This window comes from Colias eurytheme, chromosome 7 (genome assembly GCF_061535395.1).
Source record: "Colias eurytheme isolate Ceu_HAF_F1 chromosome 7, ilColEury1 Martin Lab GWU primary, whole genome shotgun sequence".
Taxonomy (NCBI): domain Eukaryota; kingdom Metazoa; phylum Arthropoda; class Insecta; order Lepidoptera; family Pieridae; genus Colias; species Colias eurytheme.
This window is the reverse complement of record NC_142986.1, coordinates 8,091,349-8,101,393: the sequence shown is the minus strand read 5'-3', so window position 1 is coordinate 8,101,393 and position 10,045 is coordinate 8,091,349. Positions and strand designations below refer to the sequence as shown.

Here is a 10,045-nt window from a genome sequence, read left to right as displayed (position 1 = left end):
GTGCTTTTTAATCGCGATTTCTCTATTTTTTTATATGAAAAGTACTAGAAAACTTAAGAAATAATTAAACCTCATTAAATTTCCGACTATATAGTATTCATCATGTATGAAGTGAGCTATAAAAATAAGCTTTAATTGATGGTCAAAAATGTAATACTGACATGTCAACTAATTTTTATTATTTTATAAAAATGAAACATTTTTCAAACAAAATTTAGTTTAATTATGAAACCTTACATATATTCCTAATAATATAGCTAAAAATCTCATACACCATGCGTACATATTTTTTCTACAAAACATGTTCAAAAGTTAGTGGACTGAAGTGCCGTGTTTTTGACAGCATAAAAACCGTTAGTAAACCGACCAAATAGGCAAGTCATGTGATTCTATAGGTAGCTCTTTCTATTCTGTATATACCACGGTAGGTTAGAGGGAACTAGAATGATTTTTAATAAGATTTTAGAGACGATTTGTATTTGGTCACGAAGTAACCACACTGTGGCCCCCCCACAGATCCGCAAAAGTTTACACCTGCCACTGTGTGGTTCCTCCACTGATGAGGGGATAATTGAAGAGAGATTGAGAGCGAAAGCAATATTTTAAAGGCATATATTGAATAATAGCTGTCTCTTTCATTTGCGTGCTTTTGCAACTTGTCAGTAAAGAACATAAAATGATTTAAAAATGCAAATTCATGTGAACGTAACATAACTTTAGTTTCGTAATACCATTGACAATAAAGAATTAACATAAATCTTTTGATAGAAGGGCTTTCGTTTATTATACAATGATTCTCATTATCTACAGAACAATATAAAGGATAATGTGCTTAGAACGTTATCGCAAGTAATAAGTAGACGTACTTAATACTTATACCTTTAATTTTCCTTTAACAGATACCTAAGTACCTATAAAATTCCCGTGTCGCAGTTACAAGACTCCTCGGCTTGATCGATTTTCATTGACGATTTTCTTCCTAGTCCTATTCAATAACTAACGGTCCGCCCGTGGAAAATAAAAACGCACACACACATCTATCCAACGGTAAAATAAATTTTTGAAATCGATCCAATAGTTACTGAGATTAGCGCGTTCAAACAAACTCTTCAACTTTAGATCATTTGTATAGATGCCGTATAGATTACAAATTGGGTTTGAAATGCAAGATACTATAAAGTGTGATGTTACCGTAATCTCGTGATGTAGGTGCGTCTGTCTAGACATCACGATAATATCACAGATTACTAAATAGTTTTCTACGTAAATAATATCAATATCTAGTAGGTACGCCAAGTGGGTATTGTATGAAAAAGAGGCTTTAAAGCTACACATTATTAATCATCAGCCCATATTATATTTTATTTCCACTGTAGGAACACAAGTAGGTATAATAAGTAGGTTTAGTCCATAATAACGCTTGCCAAGTGTGAGTTGGTATTTAATCAAGATGTCACATATCGTCGAAACTTGGTTCTTTATTGATTAGCCTAAAGAAATGATCAAATAGAGATATTAAATACCTCTTTCAGTAGTTGAATTTATGACAAGTATGCACACAGTTATTTTATTATTGTAAAATATACCTGCATTACATTGCTAATTTAGAGAGATTGACATAATTAATCTACATTGTACAAGATTTACATACTTAAATCGCATACATTACGTTTTCTAACGTCATAATTATTCCTCTCATAAATCTAGATTGTACCGTAAACACAGTTTTATACATCGAGATAATATATGTTTTATATTAAAATAAAGATGTTGTTGTATTTCGTGTCTTCATTAAGATGTAATTTATATATTAAGAGATAAGATAATATAAAATGAAAAGAACTTTCTTTTGTTGCACCATATTATTTTAATAATTTACCTACTCCATCGCTTGGACTGTCACAGAGATCATATTTTTACCTACACTAAATTACACGATGTAATTAACTATCTTAGGAAAATTGTAACACTAATAAATTAAAATTTTGAAAATTAAATGTAAAGTCATATAACTATTATGATCTACTACAGATCGAATAGGCCAACGACGAATTAACTATCGTATGCTGTTTAATCATCGTGTTTTGATTGGATGGATATAACATTACATTAGATATTTTTAAAAATTATGTTCGGAGAGTAGAGCCGCCTAGCCTGTAAGCTTGACCACCCGTAAGCTTATTCCTTAATCCTTATAGAACATTTTGCCCTTCAATAATTCTTATAAAAGGTTACCTAAGTAATAACTTTTTATGCAATTAACATTACCTATTCAATAACAGCAACTTTTATAATAATTCAAATTTATTAGAAACAACTTTATGGAATAGAATGCTACTACTACTAGGTATCTATATATACTACCTAAATACTAATAGTTAAGTACTTATCTGGTAAAAGTTAAAAACAAAGAGCAGGTTAGTACAGGGAAATGTAATGAACTTATTTTAATGCCTCTGCCTAATATTTTCCCTGAGAGTTAAGTCTATCTTAGAGCAAATATTCCGGTTGACGAGGTCAGATATTTGACGACACTCATATAAGTAATTCTTTAAACTCTGATTCCGTCGGTTAATTCTCTTTTGTTGTATTAGCTACTGTAACAATATCTTATGATAATATTTTGAATACTTAAATAATAATAAATGTAAGGAGGTATGGCTAATGCTTTAAGGCTTTAGTTGTTTATAAATTTACGAGCTTTCCGCCCGCAGCTTCGCCCGCTAAAACTTAATAAATTAATATGTGATTATGTACTAAAATCTTCCTCGAATATCACTCTATCTATTAAAAACCGCATCAAAATCCGCTGCGTACCTAGTTTCAGATGCAGTAGCATTATATTCAAAAGTTTAAGATTTCAGCATACCTACATAGCGACATATGGTTAGGGAGCCAGGTGCAAATTTGGTTAACTATTTCCTCTCAAGAGATAATTCGTCAGACGCATGAGAGTATAGTATTATAAAGCCTCATGAACGTCAGCTGGCGCTCGGTTGGGGGGGTGAGCGGTTGTAGCCTCCCACGCACATAGGAAAAAAAATACATTCATTCATTCATTTCCTCTCAGCTAAAAATTTGTCAAATTGTAGCTAACCCAATATCTCAACGAAAAAAAATAGTCAGCTGGTTACAACATGGTGTATTATACGTCAGCTGGTGTCTCGAACATGAAAGTTAAATTTAAAGAAAAATTTATTTTCCGTTATTTCCTCTCAAACAAAAATTTACCTGATGATAGCTTATATGTAACTGTGGATAAATATATATGTCAGCTGGCTGTATCTTGGTGAAAAAACCGTCAGCTGATACGGGAGGCTACAACCGCTCTTCCCCCCAACCGAGCTCCAGCTGACGTTCACGAGGCTTCATAATACTATACTTTGATGCATTTTACTAATTAGTTAATTACCGCTTGAGAGGAACTTGGTCATAAAATCTGCTGCTGGCTCCCGGACCAATAGGGGTACCTATAGGGATATAGGTCATATAGGGACAGAGAAAGCGACTTTGTTGTAGGTATACTATGTATGTAGTGATAGTGATAAGGTACTATCCGAAAAAAATTGACTATAATTTTTAATATTTTTTATAGTTTTAGACCTTATACAATAATTGTCAGGTGTGCCGTGTGTATGAACCTATGAGTTATGTTATAAACATTCTGGTGATAAATCATAATAATGGAAAGAGTGTCTGAAATGACCTGAAATCGTGTAACAATGGGGCATCCATCTTGTGTGTATAAATAATGATTACAGTACAATTAAGGTTAGCAATGAGAAATCTTCCAAGGCACAATCTGAAGCTGTTGACTGTAGATAACGTGTAGGTAATGCTGACAAATATAAAGCAAATAAGTAGTGGAATTTTACATTCCTTTAATTGCAATAACATGTTTTGGTGTTCATTAATAACAAATTATTTAAGTTAATAAGAAAGATTGGCCAAATGAAGGCTATACCATCCATCACGCTATGACTGACACTTATGAGAAAAAATATTGATTGGATTTTGAGAGCAGGCGAAATTGCGTTGATCTGCTAGTCATATTTTTATACTAAGATTGAACTATTAGATTAGGTATCTAAGCAGTTAGCTACCTAGTTCTGGTTAGAGAAATCTATTATAATACCTAGAGTAGTTTTAGGTACTCTGTAGAGTAGGAACTTGTATAGACACATTGATAGTTCTAATCAGTATCACTAGACACTAGACAGCATTTTGTTTTTGCTTTCGTTAGAGGACTCGGTAAGTACTGTCTTATTACTGTCTACCGATTTAATTATTTCATCCCAGACGGACTACTTACCTAAGGCACATCACACACTCTACAACATCTCAAGGAATTGCAGTGCTAATGAAACTAGGTACTTATATGTTGTTATAACGATTTTTATATCAGAATTATTGTGAAAAGGTGATCATTCCTCTGTGATGACATAAGCTTTACAATTTTTTTTGAGAATTATTTTTATGAAGTTTCCATGGTGAAAATTGTGCATTAAATTATAAACTTGCTTAATTAACTAAAGAACGATCAATAATGTATTACCTATGTAATAAATATGATTTGTGTATAACAATTATTGTGTGTTTTAATTGGGTTTTGTTAAGAGTAATAAAAAATATCTTTTCAGAAGGATAGGTACATTGTAAAATTAGGTAGCCATCGTGTTTACACTATTTATGATTTTTACTCAAGAAATCTCGCAGGAGTACACAATGATATGAACCTAATATGATTATTATGACCACAGATAAGATAAATCACGAGTTTGCGTCACGGCTTGTTTACTTGTGTCAAGAACCCTGGTAACGGTTAGACACTGTATATTATAATCTCATGATTGTAAATTATATTTATCGTCTATCAAAATACAGTGCAGGTCTATAAAAATTCATTACAACGTAGACTTTTCTTTCTTTTCTTCCTTTCTCCTTTAGAATTTAGGTTTGAAACGAAGAATTATTGAAACCTTTTATGCTGACTTTATTTGATTTTTAACATCTAGTTTCATCTACTTCTTAGTAAACACTATTATATTAGAATAATCATATATTCAGGCTATCTTTTTATGCATGTCGAGGGCAAAGTAGCAATCATATCTGATCGAATGCAACTATGTCACACAATTCACAAATATATGCAATATCTATATGTATATGTACTTGTTATAAATCTGTAACAGGTCAAATTCTTTACATTGAAGGTTGTATGTAGATTTTAGTATAATGTTGCAGTTAACACGTTCACTGCGGCACCTAAAATGCCAAACTTACCGTTGTTGCGGCATGTCTTCAATACTTCACATCGGCAAGTTCACCACTGTGCGTCATGAGCCATTTTTATCACATCGCACCTACTGACTTTGAAGGTTAATAATTTCATGAAATTTCAAGATATTTCAAAAAATTTTTTTCGGATAATAGTATATATAGTCTTGTATATACTGCATAAATAGCTTTTAGTTTGACTCAATAGTTTAAAAGATATGAGGGAAAATGTAAACCCCTGATTTTGTGAAAAATTATTTGCCATCCCGCACTGCGTTGATACGGCATGTTTACAGTAATAGCGATGGGAAACATTGTAAAATAAAACATCGATATCGATATAAATCAATTTTGTATATTTCAGTCTGTTTGTTAACAGATAACGAGATCGTCGATACAAAAAAAAAAACACATATAAAACAAGGTACTTGATAGAGTACTATCAGGAAATTGTTCAGTAACTTTTGTTTTAATTTGTTCAGTAACTTTTGTTTTAATGTTTTATATTATTTTCACAACTGTCATCACATTTTTGCATTTATGCTACGAAATAAAAGAAAGTAAAAAAACTAAAGCCTCTAAGGTATCATTGTCATTTAAAAATTTGATAACGACGCGTGCGGTCCTGGTCACTATGCGAGATTGACACGCGGCGCGCTTGCAGTACAGTGCGGCATGAGGTGCTTGTCCATGGCAAAATATTTGACATGCCGCATACAAAAGAAACGGTTTCTTTTCTATGCGTGTGTCCAATATTTTGCCATACGATTTTTAAACGAAATTGAGTCCTACTTCAAACTGTGATCACAAAAATATATTTGTCTCTTTTCTAGTCATTGATTAACATATAAAAAACCTCGCCGCACCACGGTGAAAACTGCGATTTTGGGCGCCGCACTGTGGTGTAGTCGCTGATGGCCCGATACTGGACATGCCGCAGTGAACGTGTTAATCATGTTTCGGTATTCTTACACATCAAATGAACCGATTTCGATGGATTTAGGTGCAGAGGTAAATGAGATCTAGGTTTTTTTTGTCTTAGCAATAGAATTTGAATTGCTAGCTTAACCAAAACTTATACGTGAACGTGTTAAAGTGAATCAGATACCATATAAAAATATTTTAATACAGCGAATGTAATTTGTGTAATTCTATTGCGTATATATAAGAAAGTGAAATCATATCTTAATCCAATTTGTTTATTAAAATAATAGAAATGAACTTTCTTCTACTTTAAATAATTAAGTAATGCAGGCATTGTCTGGTGGTTAGAAATTCTTAATACCAAAACAATTTGAGTCATTGAACTTTGAGATTTTATGAATGTCGGAAGCATTAAATTATAATTATGCGATTTTGTGCAGGAAACAAGGATGGGAAAGTGATGTAATTAAATGAACACAATAAATTTTATTAAATTAGTAGACAACTGTCGCCATAATAGGTACTTCAACTTTTATCGTTTCATAAAATAATCGATATTTTTTATATTTTTATAAAGTTGTGTAAAAAACATAATGCTCGTAGAGTCGTAGACATATTGAAGTATCTAAGTACATATTGTAATCATAAAATTTGTGTGTAAGGTTACGTTAGGTACTTATAAGTTCCCATAGTATTTATGTATTTCACTTTATGCTTATAAGAACCAATATTTAGGCATGGTAAGGACACGGTTTATAGTAGCGTAACTGACAAACGAAGGCGTTGACTCTTGAATTGAATTCCATGGATCATTGAAGACTCATTTTCCCATAGGCGATTTGCGAGTTTTCATGAATTGAGGTATAATGTAAAACTATTATGAAGATTATAATATATTATATTAAAGCATTTAGAAATTAATTTTAGGTATGTTCTTTTACAGATATTAATTGAAATGAAAAATTACTAATATGTTTTCCATTCATCTATATCTACGCATTACCTTAGTCCTTAGCCATCAATTTAAAAAAAATTAATAATTAATAGAAAAAAATTATATTAATTAATTAATTTAATTTAATAGAAAAAAATTTTTAGACTCGCTCATAAAATGATTGCTATTTCTAATAAAATGTAGTTCTTGTCGCTTCTTTTATTGCTTTGCTTGAAGAGTTTCGAATAGACTCTACAAAATTCTAATAGTGCAAATTTCAGTACACAAGCAGGCACCTTTCCCGTATGTACACAGCATTGCTTTTACCTTGCGTTTATTATCTAGATTTTATCTAAGGTGGCCGTTCGGTTCAGTCGTTGTTAATGCCCGTTGAGAGTCGGTCGTGGGTCCAAGTTGTAAGTGTTTGTGTAGTGTAACGGTGCCCAGCAACGAGGTCAGTGCAGTGTACGTTAACCCTACATTGTTTATATCCGCGGGGCTTGACGGTTGCACATTTTGTATGGTAGACGTTTTGGTTTGGGTTGGTAGGTCCGGTATTGGCACCCATACGCACGCCCAAGCGTGGTCTGTAGTTGGCACTTTTTCTGAAACTTGCAAAAAATGAGTTTTAATTATTTATTATCTAATATCAGCAGCTATACTTTCGAATACTTTGTTAGTGTTTTCAAATGGAATTCCTAATTTCAATTAGGAAGTGCTTTAGTATCTACATCTAGGCTATACCTAGGGATCCTTAGATGTGTAATTATTATTCTAAGTAGGGATCATATTATTCCCAAAGATCGGAAATTGCCTACATATCTTCTTGAAAGGTATGAAGCGTTTAGAACGAAATTCTAGAAATATCTATAATGTTTAGTCATTCTCCGTGATTTACTCTCAACGCTTGATTTGACAAATAGTTCAAATCGCAGGTGGGTTTTTGCTCTCAATAAAAATCTATACTAATGATTTCTAAATAAAATAACAGTCAATCGTAGAATTCCTTATTTAAATAAGAATTTGATTAACAATGCGCTATTCTTCTTTTGTTATGACGTCAGATATTTTTATAAATAAATTGTATACAATTATGTAAATGATGTAATCTGAACCGGTCCAAATGCACATATTTTAATTCAGTAAAATACGCGACTAAATTAACTTCAGAACGTCATAAAAGATTGTGGTACATCTATATTCGCACTTTGTATAATTAATAAGAATAACAAATACACGACATATTTGTTTTTGCAATAAATTTACTATAATTTTAGTAAAGTTGTAAAGATACAAGGAAGTTCGATTTTGGATATGCTATAGGTATTAATTCTAATATTCTTACAAATAATGTAAATATACCTTTTATTTGTAACTTTTGACATTAAAATATTTTTGTTACTATAAAAGAAATACCACAGAACATTATTGAGAAATACAATATCCCATAATTGACAATATTTTTAAAATTACTATTCACCAGCTTCCATGTTTATAGTTTATACGTATTAAGAAACAATTATATAAGTAATTATACACGCGGCTACTAAAAATTATCAATGCAAATAAAATAAAATACATATTACTTACATTTTATTTACATGCATATTTAATTAAATTAGTTTTGAAATTATTTTAAAATTTGCATTTGCTGAAACAATTTAATTAATTAATTATCATTTATTTGAATTTGGTCATAATAAAGTTTTACAAATGAACAATTATGACAGTTACGTGAGAATATAGAAAAATGCAGAAGGATCTAGAAATAGTACTTTCAATACAATTGAACTGTAACAATTCTGCTCATATAGCTAGCTAACAATACATAATTACTCATATGAAAAGTCTTTATCAAACGTAAATCGTTATCACAAAAAATGCACTTTCCAATATTAATGAATCCTAGATAAAAGTAACATGTAAGGAAGTTGTTTTACGTTTTTTAACATCGCGTGTATACAGCACGGAATTGTCAATGCCTTCCGAGACTTTTAAGTAATTGGACAATTGATTTGATTATAATTGCAAATGTAACATGCATGGTGTGTATTATGAAATTTTAAATTTGTACGTAATTACACTAATAGAAATTATAAGTGCAGGAAAGGCTAGCAACAAGAATAATTTGAATCTTTTACGTTGTTATACTTTTTTTCTATCCGAACCGCCAGTGACTGGAACTTGCTTCCTGAATCTGTGTTCCCCGACGAGTACAATATGGGGGTCTTCAAACGTAGAGTGAACAGGTACCTTCTAGGGAAGCGCGTTCCATCTTAGACCAAATCTCAGCTTAAAATCAGGCGAGATTATGGTCAAGAACTTCCCTATCGACAGCAAAAAAAAAATGTATCACAAGGTCTTAATTATTGCTTTGATTTAATTGCTGATTAGTTTTTGTAATAATTTACTAATTTTGTATATTATAAATTTATAACAATCCAATTTATTTTACAATTAAATGTCAATACAATTACCTACATATTACCTATATGTAGGATTGATTATAATAATCCAGATATTTAGAATATATTTTTTTTTTATATTTTAAAAGTACTTGAAAAGTGGAATACACGTCACTTTGTAACGTTTTCGATTAAATCAATGCTAATAAGAACATTAATTAATTAAATGATATCATATATATATTTTTAATGTTGTTTATAAAAAGTTTGCTACAGTAATTAATCAATGAATAGGATCTTAATGAGTCGATGATAAATATTTTATTGGTCAAGTTTATTTTTTTAGCATAAACATTATCAACTTTAACACACCACTATGGTGATTATTGAATATTAAGCGGATTTATTATTATTTAAAGATAATAAAATTATAACGATTTTAATCATAAGTTTTTTTTCTTATAATTAACTAACTCAAACTCAGGGCCACGTTCAACAGGCATTC

The 10,045-nt window shown here is 31.0% G+C and overlaps 1 protein-coding gene across 2 annotated transcripts in view; it reads left to right on the top strand.

Annotated features, from left to right (window-relative positions):
- Nucleotides 1-7,382: 7,382 nt before the first annotated feature.
- IP3K2 (Inositol 1,4,5-triphosphate kinase 2) overlaps nt 7,383-10,045 on the top strand; it is a 135,265-nt gene continuing 132,602 nt past the window's right edge. Inside the window, exon 1 of one of the 2 annotated variants that reach the window (XM_090103558.1) lies at nt 7,383-7,600. The gene's annotated coding sequence lies outside the window, so the exon portion shown is untranslated. The remainder of the gene's footprint in view (nt 7,601-10,045) is intronic. The other variant, XM_090103556.1, reaches the window with a different exon arrangement.